The sequence below is a fragment of the Microtus pennsylvanicus genome, chromosome X, assembly GCF_037038515.1.
Source record: "Microtus pennsylvanicus isolate mMicPen1 chromosome X, mMicPen1.hap1, whole genome shotgun sequence".
Lineage (NCBI taxonomy): Eukaryota > Metazoa > Chordata > Mammalia > Rodentia > Cricetidae > Microtus > Microtus pennsylvanicus.
This window is the reverse complement of record NC_134601.1, coordinates 36,230,693-36,247,666: the sequence shown is the minus strand read 5'-3', so window position 1 is coordinate 36,247,666 and position 16,974 is coordinate 36,230,693. Positions and strand designations below refer to the sequence as shown.

The 16,974-nt window shown below is 40.1% G+C and overlaps 3 pseudogenes; all 3 read right to left on the bottom strand.

Annotated features, from left to right (window-relative positions):
* Positions 1-574: 574 nt before the first annotated feature.
* Positions 575-2,500, bottom strand: LOC142840305 (uncharacterized; annotated as a pseudogene).
* A 1,047-nt stretch (positions 2,501-3,547) lies between these two features.
* Positions 3,548-16,974, bottom strand: part of LOC142840626 (transcription factor BTF3 pseudogene) — a 42,927-nt pseudogene continuing 29,500 nt past the window's right edge.
* On the bottom strand, positions 3,788-4,348 carry LOC142840625 (transcription factor BTF3 pseudogene; annotated as a pseudogene).

Below are 16,974 nucleotides of genomic sequence, written 5' to 3'. Positions count from 1 at the left end.
AAACAACTCGGACAAGCAGCCCTCTGATTTTTACACCATATTTTCTATCAGAGCACACAGGGAATGCTCAGCAATTTGTGATACTCACAAACAGAAAGATATGAATGGCTGTCCAGTGTACAGCATAGTCTTCCTACTACATGACAAGGGAACACACTATTTGCAGATCTAACACTATGAAGTCCAGCTCTCCCTTCAGGAGACCTGAGTTTCAGACTGTCTCCAGACAGAATTGTGTTTACTTTTCTGTTTATATGTCAGCTTCCTTACAAACCTTCTTTCACTTGATATTTATCCTGTGATCAATATCTTTGCAGCATGCATTTCACCATTCCTTTTCCATGCTCCTGCCTGTCGGAAATATCTGAACCCATGATCGTGGCCTTCAGAGATTAGGATATGAAGATACCCAAAGAAAGAAACAGGTTAGACAGAGGAGGAAGTCATTTAGACAGACCAAGAAAATAAAGTTGATGCTTTGTTTAGAACGAGTTGAGAACTACAGGAGTATTTACATGAATAGGAACTTTCTTCTAGGAACCTTCTGACAGATGTTGCAAATATAGTTCTCACTTCATATCTCTTGATCGGCCACTATGGAAGCACACTTGGCCTTCACCTGATTCTTTAGTTTCAAAGAGTTTATCTCAAAGAGAAAGAAGATAACACCAAAGAGTGACATGGTGGCAATCAGTACCCCTATTGGGAACACAACAGTATAGTGTTTGCTTATTAAGTCTTCTTTTTTAACCGGAAAGTCAGGTGGAAAGTCAAAAGTGGTTTGGCCATAATGATCTGCAAAGTGGTTCCAGCTCACAGAAACAAATGTGAAGATGCTGCTAACACACAAAACTAAGGCAGCAACCTTGTAGCAATATAACCGCATCTCAATAAATGGGTCTTTCATGCAGCCAATATTAATGGCGATTGCAATGAAAATCAGAACTACAGGCTTCATCGTAACAGACCACATGATCAGGGTCTGTGCATACTGAAATTCAGGTGAAATGGTCCACGTGGAATTGAAAGGGGTTTCCACCAAAATTTTGGTTACAGTGCCTGAAATATTAAATTCTTGAGGGTAGTAAGCTTACCACAGGCCAAAAGACACGAATTGCACAAGCTTGTCGTTGAATTCCCAGAGGTGCCAGAATTGGCTGCTTGAGATGACTATCTGAAACACCAAGGCTGATAGGCTGCAAAGGAGGCCACTAAACTTGAAGAGGTACTGCTTCGCATTGGCAAGTCTGAAGATGAAATTGAACAAGTATATAGTCATGTCAGGAACACAAGGGACAGTGGAAAACAAAATGAGTCATGGTTTACAGAGCAATAAGTTCTCATACCTTGTCCTTGCTGTCACAAAAAGTTGTATTCAAGTAATATACCTATGGCCAAAGTTCCCTCTATATGAGGTTTTGATTAGCAATTTCACTATATCTATCAAATGCTGAAATGTGCAAATTTGTTAACTAAACATGTTAATGCTTGGAATTAATACTCAATAATTTACAACACATGTTAAATGATGTTTAATTAAGCAGTGTTTACAATACATAAATAAGATAAATAGCTTAAATGAGAGGTATAAGCAGAAGAATGCACAAATATCTATAAATTATGGTAGTGAACTTACACAAATATAATTCACCTATATTGTCTGCTATATTTCTACATGCGTATGCTAGCGTATGTGTTATCGGAAAACATATTGGAAAACCTGAATTATTATTATGTGACCAAAATTAAAATCTGTATGTGAAACATGAGCCCTCATGAATATTTCAATCATTTCTCATGACTTACTCAAACATACACATTAGAAAATTACCTTCATTTCATTGCTGAATGTGAAGTATCCCAATTGTCTTATGTGAGAAACTATCTTCTCCAGCACCAAATTAGTACTATACATTTACTGTATGCACCAATTTATTTAGATCACTTATTGGTTCCTATCTTTGGATGTAGGGTTAATGTTCATGAATAACTATGCCCTGAAGGATGTCACTGTGTTCTTGAGCATAAATAAAGTTCAGGCATGTACATGATAACATTGCCACCTCCAATGCGGAAGGTTTGAGTGCACTACAAACTGTACCTCCTTGCCACAAAAATTTCCCTACCAGCTTCCCACTATTCCACATTGTCTGTGGAATGTACTTCCTAACAGGGTGAAGGAAGTAGCTCTACTGAATTGGGAAGTCATATCAGCAAGGTGACTTTAAAATCTAGTATGAATTGATTAACACCCTACCCATGCCCTATCCTTGTTAAGGCAGATATGAGACTTTGGATGTCAGAATCAGTGAGTTTTGAAGCACAACCAGAATCAGGGTGGAAAATTCTGTTGTGCAAGACAAATGAGCTAGCATGGCAAGATGCCCATGTCTGAAACCTATGGAAGAGGTGCTTATTCTTCATAAAGATCCAATTTGAAACCCTCCATGAAGCTCATCTTAAGCTTTTACCTTTGTTTATCAAGGAGGAAGAGATCCATTTGAGAAATGTCGAGATCATAAATATCTTCCTAATAGCAGGAAATGTTGAACAGACAGGGAGTCACACAAGAGTTGAATCACCTTCAGTAAAAGAAGTTCTGTTAGGCAGATATTTCAGCTCAGAATGGTGTCTCACCATCAACCTCTGGTTCACACAAACCAACCCCTTCCTCTGCTTTGCTTAGTTGAAGCCTCATTTATACTCTTCAGGGATATTAGCCCATCTGATAGTCCTGACCCTCCAATGAGATCCACACAATCATTACCCCATTATATAAACAGAAAAAAAAACACAGAAAGTCTAATTCACATACTCACTTTCAAGAAACTGCAAATGTATAGAGGTCAATACAGGCTATAGAGCCTTCACAGCTACACAGGGATTTCCAGTACTTATATTCAGAAGGATTTACTTACATAGAAATGATATCAACGAAGAGTTGAATCTTAGGTCATTGACTTCTTTGACCTTCTATGTCTCCTGAAATTGAAAGCTTTTAACAAAAACCATCTAGAAAACATAAAATACTTGCCTTTCTTCCCTTCTATGAAGGCCAAATGCTTGTGACTGCCCAGTATGAGAGAGTGACTTTAAAAAATTCTTGTTTCCGTAGCTACCAGAGATGAATGTCACATTATGAGCAAAGAACCAGAGTCAAGACATATAGTCTTAAAGGGCCAGAGTTGTTAATGTCCCTCTCATATGTACAAACCTTTAGAGATATAAGTAATCTATAAAAGGTATAAATTAATCTAGGATTAATTTGAAAAAATTCTAATAGAATAAATTTATCATGATTTCTCCCTTCAACAACGTTTTCTACTCCCTTTGTTTCCCACATCTCTACCTGCCCACTTGTTCAGTCTTTGCTTTCTCTGTCTCTCTGAAAAAAATCTTAATACTAGAAAGATGAAAATCCAAAATGAACACATGGCATAAGGTTTGCATTGGCCAGCTACTTCTAGTTATGAAGCCTACACTGGAATGTATTGAGTATTCCCAGTTATAGTCCATTGAACAAAACTGATTTTCTTTTGATTTTTTTCTAGGCAAAGAATTTTATTAACCCTTTTCCAAACTTTATTCCCAGGCTTCTTCAGCTTAATTTGCTGCAAAGAATGAATTGTATTTAAGCAAAAACTGAAAAGAGCTGCAGTGTCCAAGGGGCTTGGGCTTAAAAATATTAGCGATCTAGATTTGATCAGATCCATAAACAAAAGACCTTTTAAAAGCAGCAATGATATAAAATAGCAGCTCCTGTAACTTCTGCAAGTGTCAGTTCTTCAGAAGTCGCCTCCGTTCAGTTTGCCTCATTCTTAGAAGCCTCATCAAAATTCTCCACCAGATCTGGGACTTCATCATCATCATCCTCTCCAGTAGCAAGGGGTGCTTTTCCATCCACAGATTGTTTTGGCAGAGCTTCAGCCAGTCTCCTTAAACTAGTCAGAATGTCTGCCCCAAGCTGGTTTAGAATGCTGAGAAGCATTTCTGTCAGTTGCTTTGTCTTGACGTGGCCTGTAAAGGTGAAGGTGTTTGCTACCAGAGACGCCTGAACTTAAGGGTTGTTAAAATGGATCACTGTTCCTTGGTTTGTGAACATGTTCACCTCTTCAATAGCAGAGAACTTCTTTAAGGAGAACTGCAGTTTTTTATCATCTGCTGTGGCTGTTCTGTGAACCACCTTCTTCTTTCTGCAAGCAGTTCCTTTTCCACCAATGCGCACTTTTGCCTGCAGCTCTGCCAGTTTTTCCTGGTTCATGATCGTTTCTTTCATCTTCTCAGAGTGGAAATGGGGCCGCGTGGGGGACTAGGGTTTGCACTCAGGGGGTCTCGGGCGGATCAGCTGAGGTAATGCGCACACATGCAGGGACGCACAGTGGCAGCTCTGATCTTCTTTTTCCAGCAAGTATCAATTGCAAATATCTTCTTCGTTAGTGGAGACTTTTTGTGTCTGCTAAACAGTTAATAATACTGGCATATGGTCTGGTTTGAATGGGTATGGGTCGTGTTTGTCCTTTCAAAGTCTCCTTCAGTTCTCTTGTGGTATCTGTCTTTTGTCCCGAGCCAATCATGTGTTAGATTCCTGCAAACACGGGGTTGAACTGAAGTGTAGAGATGGATCAGATGAATTTGGATTTGATGAAATCTGATGTAGGAATTGCATGACTACTGGTTGGGTTAGAGGTGTGGTTTTGAGGCTGTGAATTGGTATTCTTGGAAAACTCCCTTGCAAAGCCATTGTACAGTTGGCTAGTCCAGAGATAGCAGAGTATAAGTTGAATGTCATGAGGAAAACTGAGTACTGAATCTGCATTCAGGTCTAGGGCTTTGTATTTGGAGATAAAGTAGGTGTATATGGAATAGGGGCACTCACAAGGCAAGGCAGTTACATAACTGTGTCATCAGAAGTAGGACTGGGGACATGGGGATAACTCTGACAGCTGAGGTTTTTGCAGTAGGAAAATGGCTAAGCAATGTGTGTATTGAGAAGTAGGTATCATATCAAGGCACTGGTGCAAGATCTGTTCTTATGGTACATGGCAGAGAAAGCCAGTGAATGAACTTGTGTTACCAGAGCAAAGTCAAGGAGTGTGGAAATGACACAGAGCAGAAGAGGTTATGGGGAAAATCATCATGGAAATCAGTGCTTAATCTGTGTTCCCACAGATAGGACTTGGGACTATGAAGAGGACAAGAACATGAGTTTCTGTCTTATGGATCCATCAGGGAAAGCTGGTATAGAAACTACATGATGAGAAGTAATATTAAGAGCATTAGGATTAAACAGAAGATTCAAGAAGTCATAGTTTTTTACTGCTGAGTAGTACTCTAATACGTATATATTCCATACACTCTTCATCCATTCTTCCATTGAAGGGCATCTAGGTTGTTTCCAAGTTCTTGCTATTACAAATAATACTGCTATGAACATAGTTGAGCATATACTTTTGTTGTATGATAGGGCATCTCTTGGGTATATTCCCAAGAGTGGTGTTGCTGGGTCTAGGGGTAGGTTGATCCCGAATTTCCTGAGAAACCGCCACACTGATTTCCAAAGTGGTTGCACAGGTTTGCATTCCCACCAGCAATGGATGAGTGTACCCCTTTCTCCACAACCTCTCCAGCAAAGGCTATCATTTTTGTTTTTGATTTTAGCCATCCTGACAGGTGTAAGATGGTATCTTAAAGTTGTCTTGATTTGCATTTCCCTGATTGCTAAGGAAGTTGAGAATGACCTTAAGTGTCTTTTGGCCATTTGACCTTCTTCTGTTGAGAATTCTCTGTTCAGCTCAGTGACCCATTATATAATTGGGTTGATTAGCCTTTTACAATCTAGTTTCTTGAGTTCTTTATATATTTTGGAGATCAGACCTTTGTCTGTTGTGGGGTTGGTGAAGATCTTCTCCCAGTCAGTGGATTGCCTCTTTGTCTTAGTGACAGTGTCCTTTGCTTTACAGAAGCTTCTCAGTCTCAAGAGGTCCCATTTATTCAATGATGCCCTTAATGTCTATGCTGCTGGGGTTATACGTAGGAAGCGGTCTCCTGATGTGCTCACTCATAATTGGTTTCTAGACATAAATAGAGGACATTGAGCCTATAATTCATGATCCTAGAGAAGCTAAATAAGAAGGTGAATGCAAAGAAAAGCATATAGTCATCCTCCTGGATATTAACCTTCATCAGGCGATGAAAGGAGACAGAGACAGAGTTCCACATTGGAGCACTGGACTGAAACCCCAAGGTCCAAATCAGGAGTAGAAGGAGAAGAGAGCACAGGCAAGGAACTCAGGACAGCGAGGGGTGCACCCACACACTGAGACAATGAGAATGTTCTATGGAGAACTCACCAAGGCCAGCTGGACTGGGTCTGAAAAAGCATGGGCAAAAACCGGACTCGCTGAACATAGTGGACAATGAGGACTGCTGAGACATCAAGAACAATGGCACTAGGTTTTGATCCTACTGGTCACATAGTGGTGCTGTTTTCTGATATCAGTTGTTTCTTGTGTTTCTGAGACATTCCCTGGATGGTTTGTAAACCCAATGACCCTTTATTGTGAAACTTGGTGATTTAATAACACATATCACTTGATGTAGAAGCTTCTCTCATCTCTCCAGAAATACTTGCTCATCTTAGTGACACCTGAAAGTGTCATACAATGTTCACCTACCAGAGGAGGAGGAGTAGTAGTAATGGTACAAGTGGTAAAGGTAGTAGTAGTGATAGTGGTGATGGTATTGGTGGTGGTGGTAATGGTGTTGGTAGTGGTAGTGGTGGTGGTGATGGTGGTGTTACTGGTGGTGGTAGTGGGAGTGGTAGTAGTTTTACCTCTGGGACCTCTGAACTCGCCAACCATGGGATCATGATCAGATTTATAGTACTAGGCAACTGTTTCCTCCTGTGGAATGGGCCTTAAATTGAAACATAAAGTTACTTGGTTACCTTTGTGATATTCATGCCACTGTTGACCCATGGGTATATCTTGTCATGCTGGCCATTATTGTAGTTCACAGAGGAATAAGAACATTGACGAGTTTCCTCCCCTCAATAGCCTGGTAGTATCTTCTGGTAATAGGAAAGCTAGGTAGTATGAAGGAAGGTTTCTGGTCAGTGTCAACTTAATTTCTCCATACCCTGTGGCCAACATGTGTGGTGTCTTAAGCAATAGGAATCAAGAGCAATGACAATAGGAATCATGATCAAAACAATACAATGACCTGTATTGTTTTGGGGGATCACTGGAACAGCCCTGACCAACAGCTGGAGGGGGTGTTCCACACTTGGCACTGGGCTTTTTAATAATCCATGGCTTCTGGGAGGAGCATCATCCCTTTTGTCAGGTAACTCCAATTAAACTCATACATGTTAAACAATCATAGGTTTGGCTACTACTATCACGTCTGGTCTTTAATTCTATCTGTAAGAGAAAATATTCCACATCTCCCTGATAAGTCTGACTTGCTGCACTCACGTGAAGATCTCCATTTTAACACAGACTTCTTAGTCTTTTACAAATTCTTCCTGATGCGATAGGTCACTGTGCACTTATCTATTGCATTCCTGGCCCCAAATCTGGAATCAGCCACTTTCCCCAGCCATCTTTGAGGGGGGCAGTGTTTTTAGTGTACTCAATCTGAGCAATGGAGTTGTTGGTGATAAGTAGTTGATTGGAATTGGTGCATGGAATGAGTACTTCAGCATCTTCGAGAGCATAAATGTCAGCCTCTGTCATGGTTTCTTCCAGGGCACTCTATAGGAGATCATTTTCTTTTCTTCGGGGGTGCTCAACTATCCAGTGTTTCAAAGCACAAGCATACATATTTTATCAATTCTCCCACTCACAATAAAGGTGTGCACTCTCTGTTCCCAATGTACCTTTCTGAATTGATGAAAATGCTCTGGATCTGCACTGCCCAGCCCAGGAAGCACTTAGCTGTCTGTGGCTGTTGGCCACCAGAAATCTGAGCAGTGCTAAGGGTGACACTTATAAGTATGGTTAAATTTTGTTTGTTAAAAGCTGACTTTATTTATTTTAAATAGGGTTATATAATTTATTAACTTCCATGTGCCACATGTAACTGTGAGGAAAACATTAGGCAGATAACACTGGCCTCATTTCGTCACCTTATATTGTGTAATCACAATATGTCCTGGAGATCACTCTATAATTATAATCATGGAGTTCATGTTGCCTTCTTAAAATTTATTTTGTTTGTTTTGAGATAGAATCTCAGTATATAAGTCAGGTAAAACATAAACTCACTACGTAGCTCAGGATAGCCTCAAAACGACTATTCTCTTGTCTTTACCATCACCCTGTTGGCATCATAGATGCATACCATCATACCTGGCTAAGCACATGCATACCTCGTCATTTCAGTCATAGATACACCTGAGATCATGCCGTCACTCTCTCCTTCCCACAGATGATTTTCATAGTTCTGCTCTTGGAGTTCTACATTGTGGCTCTGTCAGAGTCTTTGTGTCCCCTTCTGTGTTCTTTGGGATGGATCCTTAGAAGAAAGATCCCTGGTCCCCAGAATACACGCTTGTGGTTTTCACTAGTATCAGATCCCTCCATAGACTTGGAGATCAGTTGCATTCTCTCCAGCAATGGAGAAGAGTGTCTCTTTGCTCACAGACTACCCACTTAGAGAGCTGAGAGGAGGTGACTGCTATATGAGAAACCTGCGGTGAGCATTTCCTGAAATCAGGAGAGTTACATGCTCAGACTGGACCCTCTGCCTGTCTTTGTCTTTGAAGACGTGCTTCCTCTTCCTCTCTGTGTCCTGTAGCTCTGACTGTAGTCCCACAGTGTGGGAAGGGGAAGTCACGTGTTTGGTGTCACCTCAATGTCCCCCTTAAACAAACTGCTTTCTTATAGATCATCCATACTTGGTTAATTATGGAGACATGTTAACTGCACTATCACATGGAAAGCAGAATCAGAAAAAAATCTTCTCCTCACCCAGGATAACTTCCAAGACAGGCACCACACGAGGTTTATCCTCCCTCCCCTCTGTAAGGGAGATATAGCCAGGAACAGGGTGGGGCCTGATAGCTATCACTATGGGAAGAATGGGCCAAATTTTCCTTGGTTCCCAAGGCAGCATTTGTTTTTCTTTGTGGACCAGACAGTTTAAAGCAGTCTCTTTGAATGGTTTCCATGGTAATCCACTTGAGCAGATCAAAAGAGGGAAGAAGGAATTGTGTGAGACATGTAGATGTGGGGTTAAAATGATGATGCCTGGCACACAATAAACTACTAATTCACAGAAATAAATTGATGACATGGCTGAAGGAAGTGTGTGTGTGTGTGTGTGTGTGTGTGTGTGTGTGTGTGTTTGAATGTGTGTGTACCTTCAGTCAATCTTGTATAATTCACAATACACAAAGAGAATAATGGTGTTTTGGTACTTATTATTTTGTTGCCTATTTTGAGGAATATATTTTTTTTTCGTTCATAAAAAACATTTCCTTTTTCAGTGAAAAAGTAGCCTTTAAAGAATAGAGCCAAGCGCCATCTGGTGATCAAAATGTGAGTTGCAGGACTTCAAGGCAACTATGGAGTTTCCTTATAGGCAAGGTTGGGGCATCAGAGGGCAGTGCCAGGGTCCACTGACTCAGAGCCCTCAGGGAGATCAGTGCCCTTAGGATCCCAACATCTGGGGATGGTTAGAGAATTATGCAATACAACTGAGTGTTAGCGTGTACGTAGCTGCCAAAGAACCCATAGATTAATATACAGACTACAACTTTCCATTCCAGAGAGGATTTCTGAGGTTTCTGGGGTCAGGTCATCTGGGACCACTTGGACATGTGTAGCTATGCTGTGCGACCATTTTGTGCATGTTTTCTCATGTGTACATCATCCCTGCGACTCTCTCCTTAGTACCTGTGACTGTGGTAGCTGTGGAAGCTTCACATCTGACTGTTGGTCAATGTTGCCTAGTGTTTCTACATAGGAAGTATATGGAATTTCTCCTCCAGCAATGTATGGGGTTTTCCTCTGTCACATTTTCCATTTAAGTGGGTGTAGCATAGAGACAACTCAGTCATTAAGCTTTCCCTTCTAGAGTATGAAGTCCAGAATTACCCCAAGACATATGTTGGGGCATCAATATAAACTATGGAATACATATGGAAATTAGAGAAAATGAAAAGCAATTCTACTTTCTAACACTACAAGAACAAAGACTAACATCTACTACAATTTCGTGACTTATATATTTTGGCCAATAGGAAACATACATGCATTCTTTTATGGCAGGGTTGGGACATGCACACAAAAGTACCAAGACTATGGAATTCTTGGCCCATCTGAGGGCTCACCAGGCAAAAGTGCTTGCAGCCCAGCCCAACGAGTTCAATGCCTGGAACCTGCTTGGTGGACGATAAGAGCCAAAGCTGGTAAATTGTCGTCTGAGCCTCACACTCATTCCCTGGAATGAACGCACTACATACCAGCACACTAAATATGTACAATGAATTCTTGTTAAAACTATGAATTTTCCTACTGCCTAAGGAAGCAGTCCCTCTTCTCCTGCTGTCCACACTGCTCAGATAGAGGTGACCATGTCCCCAGATTTTCTAGAGCCTTTCCTTTGGGAACTCTGACCCTGAGGCATTGTTTCACAATGCGCCTTCCATCTCTGCTCTTGCAGGATCAGGTAAGTGTCCAGGTGGCTGCTGCTATGGGAGAGTCTGGTCCTCCCAGTGGCTGAGATGAGCAGCCTCTCTTGCCACACAACCTCCACAAGAGGAAGCAGCAGAGAGATTAAGAAAAAGCAGGGGGAAAACGAGGCAGGAGCCTCAGTATTCCTTCCACACCAGGTGACAGGCAGGCTTGTAGTTCAGCCCTCTGAAGAATGTCAGAAAGCTCTGGAATTCATGGACTTCCCTGAGCTATGTGGTAGCAGGCCTCACAATGTTTACAGTGGAAAATACCTGCTGGCAGTGTCAGAGCTCAATAGAGACACTGAGTTTGTATGTGCAGGGGCTCTGGATTGGGGTGTGTGATAGGAAACAGTCCTGCTGTTCCTACATGGATCATGAAATGTCTCCTGACTCCATTTTTATAAGATTATTTTATCACCACGAAATGACATCTTTTAAATTTTTTTTTAAATGGCTTTTTTTTTTTTAACGAACAGAAACAAAATTTTCTTCAAAATACAACAGGACAGACAACAACTTTTTTAATTTTCATTGTTTGTGTTTGCCTTTAGATTTATTGTAATTCTGGGTAGGAGTGCTATGTATGTGAATGTCAGTGCCCAGTGGTGTTGGATCCCGGAGGCTGGAGTTGCACAAGGTTCTGAGCTTCCTGTCATGGGTGCTGGGATTTGTACTCAGCTCCTCTGGGGAAACAAGTATCGCTCCTAACTAATGAACCATCTATCTGTTCAGCTCCCCAAGGGTTAGTGTTAGGGTTAGGTTAGGGTTAGGTCCTTCTATGTACCATATAGTACGTGAAGGACTGCTATTCTGGAAAAAAACCCTCAGCTCATTTGCGAGATAATCACTGGAAATGTAATTTCTCAAAAGTTTTCCTATTATGGCTAAAAGATGCCACGAACCAGAGTGTACTGATTTCTCTGTTGCCCTGTATTCATGGATCCTTGAATCCCCGTCAGCAGCCCCAGTTCTCACGGATATAGAACAATTGTCTAGACAGCTTGTGATCCTGCCATTATGACATGAATCATCAGATTTTACCTCCCTCCACTGGGGGATGGGGTTGAGACAGGGTGTCTCTGTAGCTTTGGAACCCTCCTGGAACTAGCTCTTGTAGACCAGGCTGGCCTTGAGCTCACAGAGATCCACCTGCCTCTGCCTCCGGAGTGCTGGGATTAAAGGTGTGTGCCACTACCACCAGGCCACCTGCCTCCATTTTAACAGATTATTTTTCTTACCATGAGCCATCTATCTCTCCAGCTCCCCAAGGGTGACATACATAGTTAACTTACTACAGTGCACTAGGAATTTATTATGGTAGTACCATGTCTGCATGCTCCACCATCTCATTCTATAGCTGCTTCTTACAAAAGGAAATTCCCCTGTGGATATTTGTGCCCACTCATAAGAAATGGCCCAAGGAGAGTTCCTTTTACCAGTGGGCCTGCTTTTTCAAGCATCTTGACAATTCAAATCTCTGAGTTTCCTGTTTTAGTAAGTTGCACGATGTTTTCCTTTGCTCCAAGTCTGCTAAGCACCCGAAGAGAACACCTTTCTGTGCATGTCTGAGAAATTGAAGAGTTCCACAAAGTCTGGCTATGTGCACATCTGATATCCTGCTATAGTGTCTCAGATTGTATCTTAGAAGCCACTCTAGAAAATAAAAGTAGGCATGTAGTTTGAATGCCACCTCCTGGCCATAGTGGGAACTACATCAGTGAGAGTCTTGGGCCCAGTGGAGTCTATGGTTGGGTGGGAGGGAACATTGGCTGTGACCTGGACTTGAAGGGACCTTTCCTCTGGAGATAAGGCAGTGTTCTTTCACCTAAGTATATTTTCCTGGCACATAAAACTTGACATCTTAGGTATATCAAATGTAAACCTTCTGGAGATACTTTCAAAATTAGTATTTCCCTATTCCCAGATATGTGTAGGTTTGTGTCAAGTTGATAAAATACAACCACCTCACATTGCTAGTTATATATCTAATTATGTATTTCATCTTGATTTAATTTTTGTGAAACTTTGCACTATGATTTTTATTTAACTTAAAAATTTTCATCTATTATAGTTTCAATTTGTATTTTTAATGAGTTTTTCTATGTCTTGTAATAAGGTCCTCGTAGTTAGAAAACAGTGAAAGAGGAGTACTAGTACTCAGCTTGATATATCATTTTTCTTTAGTCCATATTGCAAGGTCAAATTAAAGAAGCCTTACTTTGATATCAGTGAAGGATAGCAGCAATATATAGGCTATCTGCATTTGTTCAGAAAGAATAGAAGGCTTGTATGCAACAATTTTTTTTGTTTTTGGGACCCCCTTTTCTTTAATCTGAGTTGTCCATTTTGATGGGTTATCTCCATTCATTTAATTCCTTCTGGGAACATATTCAATAATATGCCTAGAATTATGTTTCATAGTTTATCCCATTCTTAAAATTTTGCAATTAAAATAACATACACATTACATGGCAAGATTTCTTGTTTGTGTGGGAACAAAGTTGTCCCAGTTTGAGTGAAGTGTTACCAACTGCTTAAGAGTAAGTTTCACTAAGTATATTACTTCATTATAAGTCTGGACAATGACTTTTGTGTAGCTCCTGAACTTTTTGTCTGTTCCTTAATTATCTTAAGTAGTTCTTTGATACTTCTAGAACATATGGTTTATTAATAATGACTTCATTCCTATTATTTGTCTAATTGGCTTACATAGGTTAAATAACATAAAAATACCTTTTCTATAAAAATATGAAATGAACATACATTTCTGGTCTGTGAAATCATCCAGATAAGTAAGAGAATAGGACTAAAGGTTTGCATTTGTCATGCACTATAAATGAAAATATGTTGAACATCTCTCAAAATATTAGTTAGGAATAAATGTATTCAGTATTCAGGTATCACACAGTACTTGGAGGACTGATTAATGTTCTAGTGATGTTATAGTAACCAGAGTCAGTACCTCTAAATTCAGCAAACTCTGTTCTCTATGCAGTGCCTAAATGTAAGTATACTTTATGCATAGTTTAAGGCTCAGGACCTAGTAACCCGTCTCAGGGATAGCCACTCATTGGTCCCTGTGGATTGAGAAATATGATCATTCAGCATTTTAATACAATGATATACTTATGGGATACAAGCATCATTATGATTATTTTGATTCCTATTCTTTACTTCATTAATTTGGACAGGATTAAATACAATATAAAACTTAATGATAATACAAAGGTTATAATACTGCTTTTCAAAAACATCCAGTTTGTAAGAGTGTAAGCGAGAAGATCTGTGATTATTATAAATATGATCAGTACTGAGAATTTATAATCTGTAGTATGTGTATTAAATTGAATTCCACACGAAGTGGTTGATGAGACTAGTCCCATATGATTTGTGTGTAATATAATATAAAAAGTTCTGGTGTTTCAGGACTCTGCTGACAAATCTCATCCTTATTGATAAAGTAGTGTGCACTGTGATATTCAAACAGTTCACTGTGTACTCAGTGTAACTGTGGCCTTTCTGAATAGAATAATGATTGCCAAATCTAACCCTTGTGGTATGCTCTTTGAACATCCCAAGAGGCATTGTATCCATCATTACAACAGACATCCTCAAGATGGATTCATTGGTAATTTTAATTGTAAATCTACAGGTTTAAAAAAGAAGTCAAAGAGAACCATTGGGTTATCCTAATACAATATGCTTATTGGGGGTGGGTTCTGAATGTATTCATTAAAACAGAAAGTAAGTCAAAGGACATGCCTAAGAAAAAAATGTGTGGTCAAGGAAAGTGAGCAATTATTCTCAAAGACAGATAAACAAATTATGTCAAAGGCAGTTATCATGTTTAAGTATTTTAAGCTCTGATGAAAGCTGAGGTGTATGATAGAGGCTGCATACACAGAAATGAATATGAAATGTGTCATTCGTGTGCAGTGCTTTATCTAGTTCGGTGTCAATCATGTAAAATTGAAGTGCATGACACCCCACTGGGTAGAGAAAGGCTCACAATATTCTTCATTTGTTGTAGTCTTATATGGTTACATTAGTGATACATGGATACATTAGTGATACAGAAACTGTATTAATTAAATCACTGCTTGGCTCATTAGCTCTAGCTTCTTATTGGCTAACTCTTATCTATTAATTTAACCCATTTTTAGTAATCTGTGTATTGCTTTGAGGTTGTAGCTTACCAGCTAAAGTTCCGGCATCTGTGTCCAGCAGGAGTACATGGCTTCTCTCTGACTCTTCCTCCTTTTTCCCACCATGCCATTTAGTTTTTCCCAGTCTTTGTACTTTGCAAGAACAGCAAGTACTCTTAACCACTGCGCTACCTCTCCAGTCCCAGTCTAGGGTTCAACCCATGAAATGGTACAACCCATATTTAGGGTAGATAGTCTCATATCAATTAACAATCAAGAAAATCCCCTTTTGCTTTTCTGTAGTCAAAACAAATGTAGACATTACCTCACTGAGGTTTTCTTATATAAATCTAGCTTGTATCAAGTTAACAGTTAAAACTAACCAGAATAGAGTGTGAGTCTTTTTGTTTTAACTCATTTATTAAAAATTTCCACCTCTTTCCATCCTCTCATTTCCCTCCCACTCCTCCCACTCCCTCTCCCCCTCGCTCTCCAGTCCTAAGAGAAGACAGGGTGCCCTGCCCTGTGGGAAGTCCAAAGCCCTTCCACCTCCATCCATGTCTAGGAAGGTATGCATCCAAACAGACTAGGCTCCCAAAAAGCCAGTACATGCAGTAGAATCAAAACCCGGTGTCATTATCATTGGCTTCTCAGTCAGCCCTCATTGTTAGCCACTTTCAGAGAGTTCGCTTTGATCACATGCTCGTTCAGTTCCAGTTCAGAGTGTCCCACCATTTCCGTGTTTGGATACACCCCTGGCGGTCCTGACTTCCTTGCTCATGTTCTCCCTTCTTAATAGAAGAATGGATAAAGAAGGTGTGGCACATATACATAGAGTTCTACTCAGCAGCAAAACAAAACAAAAAAAAAGGACATCTTGAATTTTGCATGCAAATGGATGGAAATAGAAAACACTTTACTGAGTGAGATAACCCAGACTCAAAAAGAGGAATATGGTATGTACTCACTCGTAAGTGGATTCTACCCATAAATGAAAGACTTTGAGCCTATAATTCGTGATCCTAGAGAAGCTAAATAATAAGGTGAACCCAAAGAAAAACATGTATTTATCCTCCTGGATACTGGAAGTAGACAAGATCGCCGGGCAAAAGTTGGGAGCATGGGGGTGAGGTGGGTTGTGGGAGAAGGGGAGGATTGGGGAGAGCTTGGGGGAATGAGATGGTTGAGATGGAGGAAGGGTAGATATGGGAGCAGGGAAGAAGATATCTTAACTAAGGGAGCCATTTTAGGGTTGGCAAGAGACTTGATTTTAGAGGGGTTCCCAGGTGTCCAAGGGGATTTAAGCTAGGTCCTTGGGCAGCAGAAGAGAGGGCGCCTGAACTGGCCTTATCCTATAGCCAGACTGATGAATATCTTGCATATCACCATAGAACCTTCATCTGGCGATGGGCGGAGATAGAGACAGAGACCCACATTGGCGCACTGGACTGAGCTCCCAAGGTCCAGATGAAGAGCAGAAGGAATGTGAGTCTTCTTTATTCCTGATATTGAGATAAATACTAATGATATTATGGTAGCTGGGGTTCCAGTGTAACATTAGTATTAGTATACATCTTGTGGAAAGTCATCATAACAGCATTTATCATGTGAACTACAAGTAAAAGATGACATTCTGGGTAAGGTTAGTCTCTTTGTAGTCTTCATTGGTTTTGGCCTTGGGTTGTCAGGGTAGACCAAATACAAAATAGATAAATAGGTTAGGAGACAGACATGGAAAGTTGAAGATCATTATAAATCTCATTTCTGAGGTTGGAGGAGTAAATAAATAGGAGTTTCAGTTATCTCATTCTATGAGAAAGTCCTTCATATCAAGTTCGAAGTTGATATAGTAATTGATAGTTTTCATAAAGAAACATATCTTCCACGGGAAGAAGAAGATATCCCCTACTCAGAGAGTTATCAGGTACATTTTACTATTGATTTCTGAGGTGTTTTTTTTTAAGTGAAACATAAACCAAGTACTTCACTGATGAATGAGGCACCTGCCTGGTGATGGTGGGTATTGTGGCAATGAAATGCATGCATACATTTTATTCCTTTGTGCCTACTAATGCTTATTGAAATAACTCTGTTAATATATTTTATTTTATTGAAAATAGGATTTGTCTATATAATATATTCTGATTA